The sequence below is a fragment of the Pseudophryne corroboree genome, chromosome 7 (assembly GCF_028390025.1).
Source record: "Pseudophryne corroboree isolate aPseCor3 chromosome 7, aPseCor3.hap2, whole genome shotgun sequence".
NCBI classification, from domain to species: Eukaryota; Metazoa; Chordata; class Amphibia; order Anura; family Myobatrachidae; genus Pseudophryne; species Pseudophryne corroboree.
In genome coordinates, this window is record NC_086450.1 from 71,346,776 (window position 1) to 71,362,778 (window position 16,003).

The window sequence follows — 16,003 nt, forward strand, 5'->3', positions numbered from 1 at the left end:
GAAATGTGACCACCCACCCCATAGTGTCCCATTCACTAACAGTTTGGGACTTTGCCAATAGGAAATACGGCTTGGCCCAGACCCCCTCCCTCATTATCCCTATATTACATAACCCAGCATTCCCTACTGGTAAACACAAACCCTTATTTGCCCCTTGGCTGGATAGAGGTATTTTGTATCTGAATGATATCACTAGAGACTCTAGACTCAAGAAGATATTGACATTCCCTCCAGGTATTTCTATAAATTTTTACAACTTAGGCACTTTCATTCCACATTGAGCCCCGTCCTCTCTAGCAGACAAAATTTCAAAATAAACTGCTGCGCCATGTGCTCTCTGTAATGACATGTCAATTGGCAGTAGACTGGAAAAACCCTGCTCCTCCTTCCATACAGTCTATAATATCTCGTATCTGGAATTTTACCGTATGGAATATATGACTAGTGTTATTAACTGTTCCTCTAAGTTTTTTGATAACATATGGAGCCTGTGGCTGGCTATCCAAAATGCCCCTTCGCCTTTCAACTTGTAACGCCCTATGCTGTATACGATACTTTTAGATTTAATTGATGGACCCCACCCGTGGATTCTATTCTGTTCTTCTATTCCTTTCTTCTCTCTTCTTCACCTTTTTTACTCTTCGGTCTCAGTTGGTCAGTCTCTCTACTGACTGACATCCTTTCTATATTTTATTACCCGATTTGTGGGTTAAAAATCGATCATATTTTTGTTTTTCTCTATGAATGCCAACTGTTAAACTATGTTTATAATGTATTATGTTATACTCAAATATGTTGGTCACTGTTTGATTCTATGATCTCACTAATAAAAATTATGTTTAAAAAAATATATAACCCACCCAAATGTACATCTCTCTGCACATGTTACATATGTCCCACCTGCAGTGCAACAAGGTTTTGCCCAGTTGCTTGCTTTTTTGCTTTACTTACAAACATGAATCAGGTCCTATGTACAGTCCAGCATGTGTAAATTCACTTTGGCTGATTTGCACTGAATAATGTAATGCTTTTAGGGGGTAATTCAGATCTGTTCGTAGCAGCAAATTTGTTAGCAATTGGACAAAACCATGTGCACTGCAGGGGGGGCAGATATAACATGTGCAGAGAGAGTTAGATTTGGGTGGGGTGTGTTCAAACTGAAATCTAAAAGGCAGTGTAAAAATAAAGCACCCAGTAATTACTCTGCACAGAAACAAAATAACTCACCCAAATCTAACTCTCTCTGCAAATGTTATATCTGCCACACCTGCAGTGCACATGGTTTTGCCCAACTGATAACAAATTTGCTGCTACGATCAGGTATGAATTACCCCCTTAGTCATGAAATATTCCAACACCACCCCTAAAAAAAAGAAAAATAAGATTTTGGTTACCTACCGGTAAATCCTTTTCTCGTAGTCCGTAGAGGATGCTGGGGTCCACATTAGGACCATGGAGGTATAGACGGGTCCACCAGGAGCCATTGGCACTTTAAGAGTTTGAGAGTGTGGGCTGGCTCCTCCCTCTATGCCCCTCCTACCAGACTCAGTCTAGAAACTGTGCCCGAGGAGACGGACATCTTCGGGAGAAGGATTTAATACAGATAGTGGCGAGATTCATACCAGCTCACACATACAAGGCACATCATGCTAACCAGCTTGAAAAACTCAGCAACTGCTGAAACATAACATACCAAGTAACACAGCAGTACATAACTAAACAAAGTTGTACAGAACCAGATAACGATTGCAGGAAAACGAAGCGCTGGGCGGGCGCCCAGCATCCTCTATGGACTGCGAGAAAAGGATTTACCGGTAGGTAACCATGGGGATGTACCAAAGCTCCCAGAACGGGAGGGAGAGCGCGGAGGCTCCTGCAGAACTGATTGACTGAACTTCAGATCATCAGAGGTTAAAGTATCGAACTTGTAAAACTTTGCAAACGTGTTCGACCCAGACCAAGTTGCAGCTCGGCAAAGTTGCACTGCCGAGACACCCCGGGCAGCCCCCCAGGAAGACCCCACCTACGAGTAGAGTGGGCCTTAACAGATCTTGGACATGGCAGTCCTGCCGTAGAATAAGCGTGCTGGAGGGTGAACCGAATCCAGCGAGAAATAGTCTGCTTAGAAGCAGGACACCCAATTTTCTTGGGATCATATAGGGCAAACAGAGAGTCCGACTTTCTGTGACGAGAAGGTCTCTTCACATATATCTTCAGAGCCCTTACAACATCCAAGGACTTTGATGTAATTGAGGAGTCAGTTGCCACTGGCACCACAATAGGTTGGTTGATATGAAATGCCGACACAACCTTCGGAAGAAACTGCTGACGTGTCCGGAGCTCAGCTCTATCTTCGTGGAAGAGCAAGTAAGAGCTTTTACAGGAGAAAGCCCCCAATTCGGACACGCGTCTAGCAGAAGATAAGGCTAACAACGTGACCGCCTTCCATGTAAGAAATTTGACCTCAACCTCCTGTAGAGGCTCAAACCAATCCGACTGGAGGAACTGCAACACCACGTTAAGGTCCCAAGGCGCCGTAGGTGGTACAAAGGGAGGATGGATGTGCAGAACTCCCTTCAAAAGAGTCTGAACCTCAGGGAGGGCAGCCAATTGTTTCTGGAAGAAAATGGATAGGGCCGAAATCTGGACCTTCACAGATCCCAACCTCAGGCCCATATCTACACCTGCTTGCAGGAAGAGGAGAAAACGTCCGAGTTGAAACTCCACCGTAGGAAACTTCTTGGATTCACACCAAGAGACATATTTCTATCAAATACGATGGTAATGTTTAGACGTTACCCCTTTCCTAGCCTGTATCAAGGTAGGAATGAGCTCCTTCAGAATGCCCTTCCGAGCAAGTATCAGGTGCTCAACTTCCATGCCGTCAAACGTAGCCGCGGTAAGTCTTCATAGGCAAACGGCCCCTGCTGCAGCAGGTCCTCCCGAAGGGGAAGAGGCCTCGGTTCATCTTGCAGGAGATCCAGAAGGTCCACATACCAAGCCCTTCTCGGCCAGTCTGGAGCAATGAGGATCGCTTGAACCCTTGTTCTTCTTATGAGCTTTATGATTCTTGGGATGAGTGGGAGTGGTGGAAACACGTACACTGACTGGAACACCCACGGAGACACCAGGGCGTCCACTGCCACTGCTTGTGGGTCCCTCGACCTGGAACAATAACGCCGAAGCTTCTTGTTGAGACGAGAGGTCATCATGTCTATATGGGGTAATCCCCAAATGTCTGTTATTTCCTTGAACACCTCCGGGTGGAGACCCCACTCCCCTGGATGGAGATCGTGTCTGCTGAGGAAGTCTGCTTCCCAGTTGTCTACTCCTGGAATGAAGATGGCTGACAGCGCCAATGTGCGTTTTTCTGTCCAGAGGAGTATTCTCATCACCTCTGACATTGCCGCTCTTCTCTTCGTTCTGCCCTGTCGGTTTATGTAAGCCACTGTCGTTGCGTTGTCCAACTGCATTTGAATGGCCCGATTTCTTAGAAGAGGGGCCGCTTGAAGAAGACCGTTGTAGACGGCTCTTAGTTCCAGGATGTTGATGGGCAAGCCGGCTTCCAGGCTTGACCACCGTCCTTGGAAAGTTACTCCTTGAGTGACTGCTCCCCAGCCCCGAAGGCTCGCATCCGTGGTTAGAAGGACTCATTCCTGAATCCCGAATCTGCCGCCTTCCAGAAGGTGAGGTAATTGTAACCACCACATAGGAGCGAAATCCTGGCCTTCCGCGACAGACAAATTCTCCAGTGCATGTGGAGATGAGATCCCGACCACTTGTCCAGAAGATCCAGTTGGAAGGTCCGAGCGTGGAACCTCCCGTACTGGAGAGCCTCGTAAGAGGCCACCATCTTTCCCAACAGGCGAATGCATTGATGAACCGACACCCGGGCTAGCTTCAGGACATCCCGGACCATAGTTTGTATCAGCAACGCCTTTTCCTGTGGAAGAAACACCTTCTGCACTTCTGTGTCCCGGATCATTCCCAGAAAGGACAACCTCCGGGTTGGTTCCAAATGTGACTTTGGAAGGTTCAGAATCCAACCATGACTCTTGAGGAGGCGTGTTGTGAGAACAATGGACTGCAGCAGCTTCTCCTTGGACGATGCCTTTATCAGCAGATCGTCCAGATATGGAATGATGTTCACCCCTTGTTTGCGGAGGAGAACCATCATCTCTGCCATCACCTTGGTAAACACCCTTGGTGCTGTGGAGAGGCCTAATGGCAGGGCCTGGAACTGGAAATGACAGTCCAGCAATGCGAAATGGAGATAAGCCTGATGTGGCAGCCATATTGGAATGTGGAGGTATGTATCCTTGATATCCAGGGATACCAGGAATTCCCCCTCTTCCAGACCTGATATCACCGCCCTGAGAGACTCCATCTTGAACTTCAACTCGTTTAGGAAGGGGTGCAATGATTTTAGGTTCAGAATGGGCCTGACCGAACCATCCGGTTTCGGTCCCACGAAATGGTTCAAATAGTAAGCTGTGGCCTGCGCAGGAGGAGGAACTGGCACAATGACCTGTGCCTCCACCAGCTATTGGACAGCTTCTTGTAGTACAGTGCTGTCTGCCAACAGAGCTGGTAAGCTTGATCCGGACGATACCCAGACGTGACTGAAGTATCTGAGTCTCGCTCCCACCGGCCCCACCTCCAGGCCGCGCGGTCCACCGTCATGCGGAGGACTTTGGTGTACCTGAAGCAGGCTTTTGTTCCTGGGAACCTGCAGCGGCAGGTTTCTTGGACTTAACTCGACCTCCCCTAAGGTATTGGACGGTCTGACCTTTCTAGGCTTGTTAGGCTGAAAGGACTGTGTTGCAGATGAAGAGAAGGATTTCTTCGGAGCAGGTGCTGCTGAGGGAAGAAACGGAGACTTACCCGCTGTAGCCGTGGATATCCACGCTTCTAGAGCTTCCCCAAAGAGAGCCTGACCTGTATAGGGTAGGGACTCCACACTCTTTCTGGATTCCGCGTTGGCCGACCACTGGCGCAGTCCCCGACGAGCTGAAACAGACATGGAAGAGATTCCCGCAGCCATGGAACCTAGGTCTTTCATGGATTCTACCATAAAACCTGCAGAATCATGTATGTTGCGTAAATACAATGCAACGTCATCCCTATCCATCGTATCCAAATCCTCAAGTAAGGCAGCCGACCACTTTACTATAGCCTTTGCAATCCATGCGGTAGCAATAGTGGGACGTAATATGGCCCCAAAGGCAGTGTACATTGATTTAAGTGTGTTATCAATTTTCCGATCAGCCGACTCCTTTAAGGCGGTAGATCCTGGAACAGGCAAAACCGCCTTCTTTGAGAGTCTGGACACAGATGCATCAACAATCTGTGGGATTTCCCATTTTTTGCTATCCTGCTCAGGGAAAGGAAACGCCACCTGTACCCATTTAGGGATCTGGAATTTTTTCTCAGGGTTTACCAATGCTTTCTCAAATATAGCATTCAATTCCTTTGACGCAGGGAAGGTTAGCGAGGCTTTTTTATTTTCAGTGAAAAAAGCCTCCTCAACCTGCTCAGGTGTGGTATCATTTACATTTAACACATACCTGATAGCCTCTATCAACAACTGCACCCCTTTTGCAAGAGACGCGGACCCCCGCAACACATCCCCATCATCGTCTGTGGTGTCAGATTCGGTATCTGTGTCATCTTGTGTGACATGCATAAGCGCACGCTTATGGGGGTATATAGCGGAGCGTCCCGAGGTACCGGAAACCGCCATACTGCCATAGAGCTCTGTAATACCTGGGTTGCAGATTCATTACTTGCAAACCTGTCAGAAATCTGAGAAATCCAAGATTTGATAGAGGAAGACCACTCTGGCTCCCTTGCTGGTATCTGTGCTAAACCAGTGCTATCCTGATTACATGGAATGGGATCATCCTGGGAGGACAAATCCTCCACAGTGTCCCTGGACATAGCTAAAGGAGACCACCAAACACTCCACACACACACACAGGGGAGGGCAGACAGAGTTTCCCCCCCAAGAATGGCAAGAGAGACACAGAGATTGGAGCCAACCCACACACAGCGCTTTTACCAAAGGGAGACCCCTTGTCAGCGCTGCCTGTGCACCTTAATAGGACACACAGTTGTATTACAGACTCCTCCCCTTTCTACAACCCTCTGGTACCTTACAGATAGCTGGAGTTGCAGGAAAATGGTGCTGAAACGCTGCTGGGTCCGCTCTGAGGAGAAGCTCCGCCCCCTTAATGGCGCTGTCTTCCCGCTCTTCATGGATTATACTGGCCTGAGGAATTAGTGCTGGCTGAGATCCGAGGACCCCGACAGGCTTCTGGACCAGTGTAGGGGGTAAGCGCTGGCCCAGGCTGCCCCTCACAGCACCGCACCATGTACCGCTGAGCCTTTCCAGGAGCGCAGTTAATACTGCGCTCCCTCCCTGCTGCCGCAATCTTCACACCGGCCCCCCGCTTGCTAGCGGGGTCGGTGTATCACTCGCCACTTCTTCAGCTCTGTAAGGGGTCGGCGGCATTCTGCTGGGGCGAGCGATCCCCTGTGGCGGGGAGCGATCCGACGCCTTTGGTGCTCAGTGTCCAGTCAGCGGAGACAGTGGCTCAGACCCCACAGGGCGGACACTGCTCCCCCTCTTAGTCCCTCGCTGCAGGGAGGCTGTTGCCAGCAGCCTCCCTGTAAAATAAAAAACTCTAATAAAACTTTTTACTAGGAAAACTCTGGAGAGCTCACCTAGCTGTGACCGGCTCCTCCGGGCACATTTTTTAAACTGAGTCTGGTAGGAGGGGCATAGCCAGCCCTCACTCTCAAACTCTTAAAGTGCCAATGGCTCCTGGTGGACCCGTCTATACCCCCATGGTACTAATGTGGACCCCAGCATCCTCTAGGACGTAAGAGAAAGTGGGCTTAACTTGTTATAAGTAACTTTAACACTGTCATTATAATAAAACCGTAAGTATGAACAAAAAAAATTGTATTCCAAACTTATAGCAATGAAGATGTTTTTTTCTAAATAATATATCTATCAAAGGACTTGGTTTAAATTGGAGTATCAATTTCTTCTACCTCTTAACTAAGGGCCTAATTCAAGATTGATTGCAAAACAAAATTTTCCTCTAATGGGCAAAACCATGAGCACTGCAGGTGGGGCAGCTGTAACATGTGCAGAGAGAGTTAGATTTGGGTGGGTTATATTGTTTCTGTGCAGGGTAAATACTGGCTGCTTTATTTTTGCACTGCAATTTAGATTTCAGTTTGAACACACCCCACCCAAATCTAACGCTCTCTGCACGTTTTATCTACCCCACCTGCAGTGCACATGGTTTTACCCATTAGATTAAAATGTTGTTTTACAATCAACCTTGAATTAGGCCCTAAGTGTAGACTGTAGGTCAATCTGCATGGCTAATTAGCCTTATGATGTCCTGTACACATAGAAACTCTTCAAAATATATGCCTTCCTGAGATTGCAGCGCAGCAACTCCCATCTTTGAAGGAACATCAGATTATCACTTTCAAATATTGGCCCTCATTCCGAGTTGTTTGCTCGCTAGCTGCTTTTAGAAGCATTGCACACGCTAAGCCGCCGCCCTCTGGGAGTGTATCTTAGCTTAGCAGAATAGCGAACGAAAGATTAGCAGAACTGCTACTAAATAATTCCCTGCAGTTTTTGAGTAGCTCCAGACCTACTCCTAGACTGCGATCACCTCAGTCCGTTTAGTTCCTGGTTTGACGTCACAAACATGCCCTGCGTTCAGCCAGCCACTCCCCCGTTTCTCCAGCCACTCCTGCATTTTCACTTGGCACGCCTGCGTTTTTTTAGCACACTCCCTGAAAATGGCCAAAATCACCCACTTCCTGTCAATCACACTGCGATCACTCCAGTGATGAGAAAACGTCGCTCGAGCTTGTGTAAATCTACAAAGTTTTGTGTGAAAGTACTTAGCGCGCATGCGCATTTTTGCTGTTTTTTCACTTGATCGCTGCACTGCGAAAATTGGCAGCAAGCGAACAACTCGGAATGACCACCATTGTTCGCTCTGAAATCAGAACCATTCTGCAAAGCAAATCTACGAATAGTCCTATAAAACAGAGTTCCGTTCCATTAAATACATGTGTTATGGTAAAATGGAAAATTGCTGGCAAGTTGGCTATTGTCACTGTTAAATAAATTAAACTTTATAAATAACCTTTTTGGAAACTTTAATAAACCATTAATCATTAGCTCATCCTCAACTACAGGATTTACCTGCCACTACATTAAATGGCTGGAGTTTGACTTTGATCTCTGACCTTGGCTTCCTCCTCACTATGTAGTTTGCTTGTGGCATAGAGCACAGTTCCGCGCTCGTACATGCACTTCACATACTGTAGATCGCACACTGCAGAGTGGACATAAGACATGGGTGCACATAGGCAAAAGCAGGCGGTGTTTCCGGTTGCCCAGAAACCCCTCTCCCCTTGGCAAGTGGCTCAAATTATGACAATAGCAATGGTATATAAAACGATTATTAGAGATGTCACCACATTGCAGTTTTTAACGGACAGAGCAGAGCTTCTGCAGTGGCAGCAGCTTCTTCTACCAAGTTTAATGTGTGTCCTCAATCCGTGCACTGGACCAGAGAGCATACCTCCCAAGATGAGCCTCTCCAGGAGGGACAGAATGCTCTGCTCCTGGACTTCCCTCTTACTGTATGATTGCCATCACCTGTGGTGAAACACCTTTCTTATCCATTAACCTGTTCAACACAGGTGCTGGCCATCATAAATGAAGAAAAAGTCCAGAAGCAGAGCATTGTGTCCCTCCTGGAGAGGATCATGTTGGGAGGTATGCCAGAGAGTATCTACCAGGAAGAAGAAACAGGAGCCTTACCATGAGGTGGGAGAATGTGTGCTTAGAAAGTGCAGTACTGGTTCTATTATGCTTGTATATTTATTGTAGTATGTTTAACCTTTTCCTGACCACTTACCTTATTTATATTATTTAAAAGTGTTTGATACAGCCTATACTACAGACAATCTATAGCGTTAAATATTAATACTGCATTCCATGTTCCGCATAGTGGGAGATTGTGGATTTCATTTGGCACCCATTACAGAAACGCCTATGAGTACAGGGTATATTAATATACAGTAACTACATCAACAGACGACACTGACATAAGTATCAGGGTGGCAGAAAACCAAGGTATTTGGTGTCGTCGAAAGGAAGTATGGAGTAGAAGATAGTTTAAGTAAGAGAAGGAAAAGCACATGAGGAAAGAGGGCCCTGCTCGTGAGAGCTTTCATTCTAAAGAGGAGGGGCAGACAGACAGGGGTGATACAGATGGGGTACACAGTGAGCATGGGACAGAGGGCTTAGGATGAGAGTACATATATTCACAAATAAATATTCGGGGCATTTTTAGCAAACATTGGGTTTTTAAAGTGGTATTTTTTTTCCATTTTACTAGAGTTTACTAGTATTACTTTTTTTCTTCAATCAGGTGCTAGTTAAATATGTTCCAAATGCAACAAAACAATTTATAGGAATTCATTTATCAAGAGTATTAAAACATAACTAAATAAAAAGGTAATAAAGAATCAAATATACATAATAGTAAAAGTGGGACATACATAAACGCTATCTATAGGCCTCAAGCCTAAGTGTATTGGACTCCTTATGTGTTAATAATAATAACTGATTTGCAAGTAGAATTAGCATATTTCGGTCATGGATAGTTGTTGTACTATATAATATATATATATACATGTGTCAAACAGACAAAAATTTATTTAGTAACTAAGTAATACATAAATTGTAAGTTATATATGATGTTAAATACACATATGGGTATGGCACCGTACAAATTTACATTCTTCTGGTGGAAATACACTCCATAACATATGTGGTTCCTCCCATACTTCATAGTGCTTTGGTCCGGAATTCTAAAGATTTCATCTAGGATTAAACCTGTGCTATACAGTATGTCCTTCTGTGAATCTGTATTACTGTCCACTTGGGCAATCAGTCCCACACCAGCACTTCCCCTTGCTGTAAATTACAAATAAGTAGGATGCCACATTGGAACATTCTGGGATGACTGATAGACTAACAATAACAGATATGGCTACTTTCTTTTACTCTTCCTTATAAGCATGCACTTTTTTAGATGCCATACACAGATAGATGGGGATGCTCAATTGGCAGCCAAACTGGGCAGATCCTGGACACATTACATCATTCTGCACTCAGGGTGAACCATCCAATTAGGGAAGTCTGCTGATGAGCACACATTGGCAGACGGCAGATTTCCACCAGTCCATTTTAATGAGTTATTCTTTGAGATTATTGACAATTTTGGGGTCATACACCAATTGACTTTTTGCCCCGTTTGGACCAAAATAACAAATTTTAATCATCCAAATTACTCCGTGTATAGATAGAGTGTACGGCTCAAGTCTAGTGAACATGGGTTCCGCCAACCCATTGATATGTACTATTCTGTAAAAGAACATTAGTCTTTGCTGGCACGAACAAGCCAGGCGGTCTTCAAATATATAATATTTGCTTATCACATTACTGACTACAAAATTATACAGACTCACACATTTAGATACATACTGGCAAACCAAAATAAATCCAGAAACCCAGAACAAAACTATGATACAGTACGTGATACACGTCACATCCATCAACCAGTCGTGATATCCACTTCTAATATGCTCCTGTCTAATAAGCAAAAATGTGGTTGTCTGAAGGATCAATTAGTATTGAGGAAGTGTTTATATTTTCAGAAATCACACAGACGTAAATAAAAATGAGATAATTTTTTAAATTTCCTCCAAATAATTTGAACCAAAAAAAATTGTAGAGTGAGCCGTCCTTAAACCTTCGGGGGGAAAAAAAGAAAAAAATCCATTTTGTTTTTAAATGCTACAATCAGTAATAGCATTAATGAACCCCTATGAAATTATACATGACAATGAGACTCTGCCTCCCTGGTACTGTATTTCATAATGTACTCTGATACATAACACACACTGTAGAACAAACACATTTACTGGTTTGTCCTTCACAACGACAGGCTCGGATGACTTATTTTATACACAATCCTTTGTAAGACATTTACTGTACTCACGTACAACAAATAGGAAAAAATGCTGAATACAGGATCACTGGACGCAACAGCACTGGAAAAAAAAGGCACGAATACCAGTAGCCATTTCAGTGAATAAAACCATCTAAAAAGCTATAGTATATTACAACATGGGGAGTGATTTTCTAGGATATAATCAGTACATAAATATATCAACCGGAATGTGATCAAATCATTACGTCTTTTCAACAGTGAAATATAATTTATAATAATTTTAAACCTTTTTATATTTTCAAAGATATGGAATGGGGCCATTTCTATTGTTTCCATACTAGGTCTTTTCTTACTTAAATACGATTGTAAAGAGTGGGCACCGTTGACATCTTAAGAGATGGAGAAAGCGGTATAAAATGCACACTGGATTTATCTCACAAAATGGATGCCTGGGGGCTGAGGGAGATGATATTATTGGGCGATCCAACAGAATGGGGCCATCTAACAGAACGGGGCCACATTTACCATTCGCACGGACATATAATGGCTTTACAGTTGAACGAGGGATTATTTGTAGTCAGTGAATCATATACTGATATATTAATGTGCATGAACAAACGTACCCTGAGATTTCATTGTATACATCTTTGCTTTATTATGGTACATTGGCCTCAGTGCAGCCATTAAATCATTTCACCGTCTCATATACGAGTTTTATCCATGTAATTCGTGAGGTAATTAAGCTCCAAACAAATAATGCCAAGTAATATTATGAATAAAAAAATGTGATAAAGCAAACACATATCAAATACCTTTAAAAAGACAGCCATATATGATTATAGTATACCCCTTGCTGTCCGCAATCATATTATATTTCAACTTTAATTTAATTTATAGTCTTAGCTCCATACTGCCATTTCCATTGATGACTTTGGGAATGTCCTTACCGTATAAAAGCCTGGTGGTGGATCCTACACGGTAACCGTCGGAGAAATCTTTTGGTGAAGCCCGATCGGTGGGGATGTATTCCGTTCACTGCTGGGGAAAAATCAGAAATGCTGAGGGAAAAAAAATAAGTACATTCCAAAAGAGGTTTTGTTCTGAGCTCATATTGCCGAAAAAACCTTATTGGCCCTACGAAGAAGCCACATGACCAGCAGCGTTGCGCATGTGACCTATTTTCTTTGCAAATCCCTTGTATTCTGTAAATTTGATTCACTGATGTAGGTGCCCACACTACATCTCATCCAGCTGCTTCTGATTGCTGTGACTGGCCTCCATTTAGGCATATATGGGGCAAGTGCCACAGGCATCAAAACCCATGCACCACAGCTCTGGCTTGTGGAGAGCGGAATGAATCAGGTCAAATTCCCCATTAACACCCAAGCAAATTAGATCCCAAAAACATGTTGCTGGTCAGTCCACAGGTTACGCACAAGTTTAGGCTCTGTCTAGAGCAGTGTACTGTACCTCATCGGTCACCTACATTTTCAGAAGGGAGAACAATTCTCAAAGACATGTAAGATAAACTGGAGTACAGAAAAGCTATTGGATATTACTCAAGGGTAAGAGAGGGAATCAGTGTCAAATGGCCTAATAGTCATATCTAAGATGATTCTACGTGTATACGGTAAGCAATTGTAGAGTGTAGCTATGAACTTGAAGTCGTTAATAAAGCTTACTCGTTAATATGTCAGGGTACAAAGCCAGGGAGATCTGCAGCCAGTAGAAATTAAAGAACAATGCAAACCCAACAGTCCACAATGCACCATTATGACAGGGAAAGAGTTAAGTGACAGCCTGGCTTTCATATCAAATGTGTTCAGTTTTAGTGATGGGGGGAAATAAGGATTAAAAGTCCCAGATTAAACTCACTCGGCTGTCACTAAAATCGCCCCTCACCCACATCAGCTTCTGTTGCATCCAAACATTGCTAAACAGCAGAGTAAAACACAATATATATATATATATATATATATATATATATACTTGTGTTTTACAATAAAGTATATATATATATATATATATATACACATACACACACTATATATATATATATATATATATATACTTTATCGTGAGAAATAATTTACTAAAAATAATTTACTAAAAATAATTTATTTAAATTACTATATTGTAAAAAAAAAAAGGTAAATCAACGTTGTCTCTTTGGCCTTAAACTTGATGTTTCATATGGTCATGCAATTCCTGGATGACTTCCTTTATTTTATATTATAGGGTATATAAACCATTTTTAACACAGCTGTAGCAAAAAGAAAAACTAAATATGTCTTAAATTTCTACATAATAATATCTAAAAGAAATACTGTTTTTACTTACACAATGATGATGAATACGAAAGGGATATAACAATGATTTAGGGGCAATATCTAAAGACAATGGGGCACAGATATTTATATACAATAGCATAACATACCGAGAGATTGGGCCAACAGTTCCATTTCAGCAGATCTGTTTAAACATCTTTATTAACGATTCTAAAACGTTTTTAAAAAACTTTTTCTGTCGCAGCTTTCCCTTTGTAAACGGACTTGTGGGCCATATAACAAGTGAAACTTTAAGTTTTCCGCAAACTTTATCTGATCACGATCATGCCACAGTTAAGGGGGAAGAAGATGCAAGAGGACTCACCATGTACTGTTGGGTCTGTGACCAAGGTGGGTGGCAGCCAGTGCTAGAGAGCCCGCTCATTGTCACCCTATAAGTAACCTCTGCCATAGCTCCCAGCAAGGTCAGGTCTATAAGAGGGAGGAGGCCCCGCTGCTGTGGCATTAATCCCTTCAGAAGGGCGTGAAGGGGAGCAGGGAGACGAGAGTGGGAATCCGAGCACATGTCATAGAGTGCACATCCTCGGGGCAGGAAACAATGCTGTCTCAATCCCAAATCAATGGTGCACCTTCCAATTAACCTTCAGCTGTTAATGAAGCAGAGCCAATGGCTAACAATGTGTTAATTACAGAAGTGCATAGCTCTGTTCACAATCATTATCCTTTGCTTTTTAAAGAACCAACATACTCAGTAGCAGCCTACAAGGGAGTCAACGGAGATACGCCAATGACAAATGAAAAAAACATAGTCTCCAGGGGGAAAGGGCAGCGGTCCTAGCGCCCAGGACAGCTTATACAGATGTGCCTCATTCATTTTTAGGGATTAAAGGGATGTGAGCTGTTACGGCATCCTGTAGACGTGACACACCATAGCGCCTATATATACTACACGAAAATGATTGTAAGCTCTTGTGATCAGGGTTCTCATTCCCGGTGTGTTGACTTCTTTGCTTGAATATAAAAATGATAGTGTTTTAATGCGACACATATACAACTGGTATTATACAGCATCGGAGTATGTTGATGTTAGTTTAATATAATAATAATAATAATAATAATAATAATGTTATTTCCTGTTTATCTTTGGGTTTTGGAAACAATATAACATATTTGTATCACAGAAAAGAACATAACATTAGCAGTACATCCTACGTATAAGACAGAAGAGTAGCGATCGTTACAAACAGAACGGCTCATCAGATCTCCCATGTGACAGAACACGTAGGAGTTAAAAGAGATATGACAGTAGGGAGACAGATGGGAAGGGGGTGGAGGACGGGGGAGTTTGCATGGGGAGTAGATGATGTCTGGCTATGTAGACTATGACCCGTTGCCTAGCTGACCTGTTTCTGTCTTGTCTACAAAAATTGCAGAACACCCAGAGATAAACTAGTACCAGATATCCAACATCAGATTTCAGATTTGATATGATAAGCAATCATTCCGATTGCATTTCTGGAGCAAAATATGTCTATTTTTCCCCCTTATTAATAACAATACAGCAAATAAGCACAGAACACTTCCGTACATGAATAAGGGATGCTTTATCTCTCTCTCTTCTAACACAGAAGGAACAAAAATAAGTGAGGATTTAATTTTTGTCAGATAAATCTAAATAAAAAAGGAAATCAAAATTGAATTGCTCAGATGGCAATATTAAAAAGAAGTTACTGGTTCTGTGTTTAACTAGCCAAAGATAAGGCACGGTTGCCTACATTTCCTCGGGAGAGACACCCAGAACTCCCAGAAGAGCAAGCAACCCCCCATCCCCTCCCCCCCATTCTCCTCCAGGGCACTTTCCTGCCTGCACAGTGGCAGGATGTGATGACACAAGACAACTGGTATGTATGGGCGTGATGTACTACTGTACATGGTCTACACATATGTAGGCAGATGGACTGAAGACTCAAAGGAGATACTTGGCCAGGTGTACATCCTCACGCCTTCCCTGCACACACCTGGTCACAAGGGATGCTGGGGTAATCCTTGGCAAATACCCCTGGTACAGTATATCATATATATTTAATCAATAACAATAAAATTATATACTGAACTTCGGCCCTCATTCCGAGTTGTTCGCTCGCTAGCTGCTTTTAGCAGCATTGCACACGCTAAGCCGCCGCCCTCTGGGAGTGTATCTTAGCTTAGCAGAAGTGCGAACGAAAGATTAGCAGAATTGCGAATAGAAATTTCTTAGCAGTTTCTGAGTAGCTCCAGACTTACTCCTACACTGCGATCAGTTCAGTCAGTTTCGTTCCTGGTTTGACGTCACAAACACACCCAGCGTTCGCCCAGACACTCCCCCGTTTCTCCAGCCACTCCCGCGTTTTTCCCAGAAACGTCAGCGTTTTTCCGCACACCCCATAAAACGGGCAGTTTCCGCCCAGAAACACCCACTTCCTGTTAATCACACTACGCTCACCAGAACGATGAAAAATCTTCGTTAGGCCGTGAGTAAAATACCAAACTTTTGTGCTAATTTACTTGGCGCAGGCGCACTGCGAACATTGCGCATGCGCAGTTTGCGACTAATCGCTCCATAGCGGGGAAAAATAACGAGCGAACAACTCGGAGTGACCCCCTATATAC

The 16,003-nt window shown here is 43.5% G+C and overlaps 1 protein-coding gene across 22 annotated transcripts in view; it reads right to left on the minus strand.

Annotated features, from left to right (window-relative positions):
• LOC134944600 (poly(rC)-binding protein 3) overlaps positions 1–16,003 on the minus strand; it is a 160,802-nt gene that overhangs the window by 118,176 nt on the left and 26,623 nt on the right. For 20 of the 22 annotated variants that reach the window (XM_063933292.1, XM_063933288.1, XM_063933307.1 and 17 more), the window contains one exon: positions 12,014–12,101. The gene's annotated coding sequence lies outside the window, so the exon portion shown is untranslated. Of the gene's footprint in view, positions 1–12,013; positions 12,105–16,003 lie in introns of all 22 variants that reach the window. The other 2 variants (XM_063933289.1, XM_063933287.1) reach the window with 1 other exon arrangement.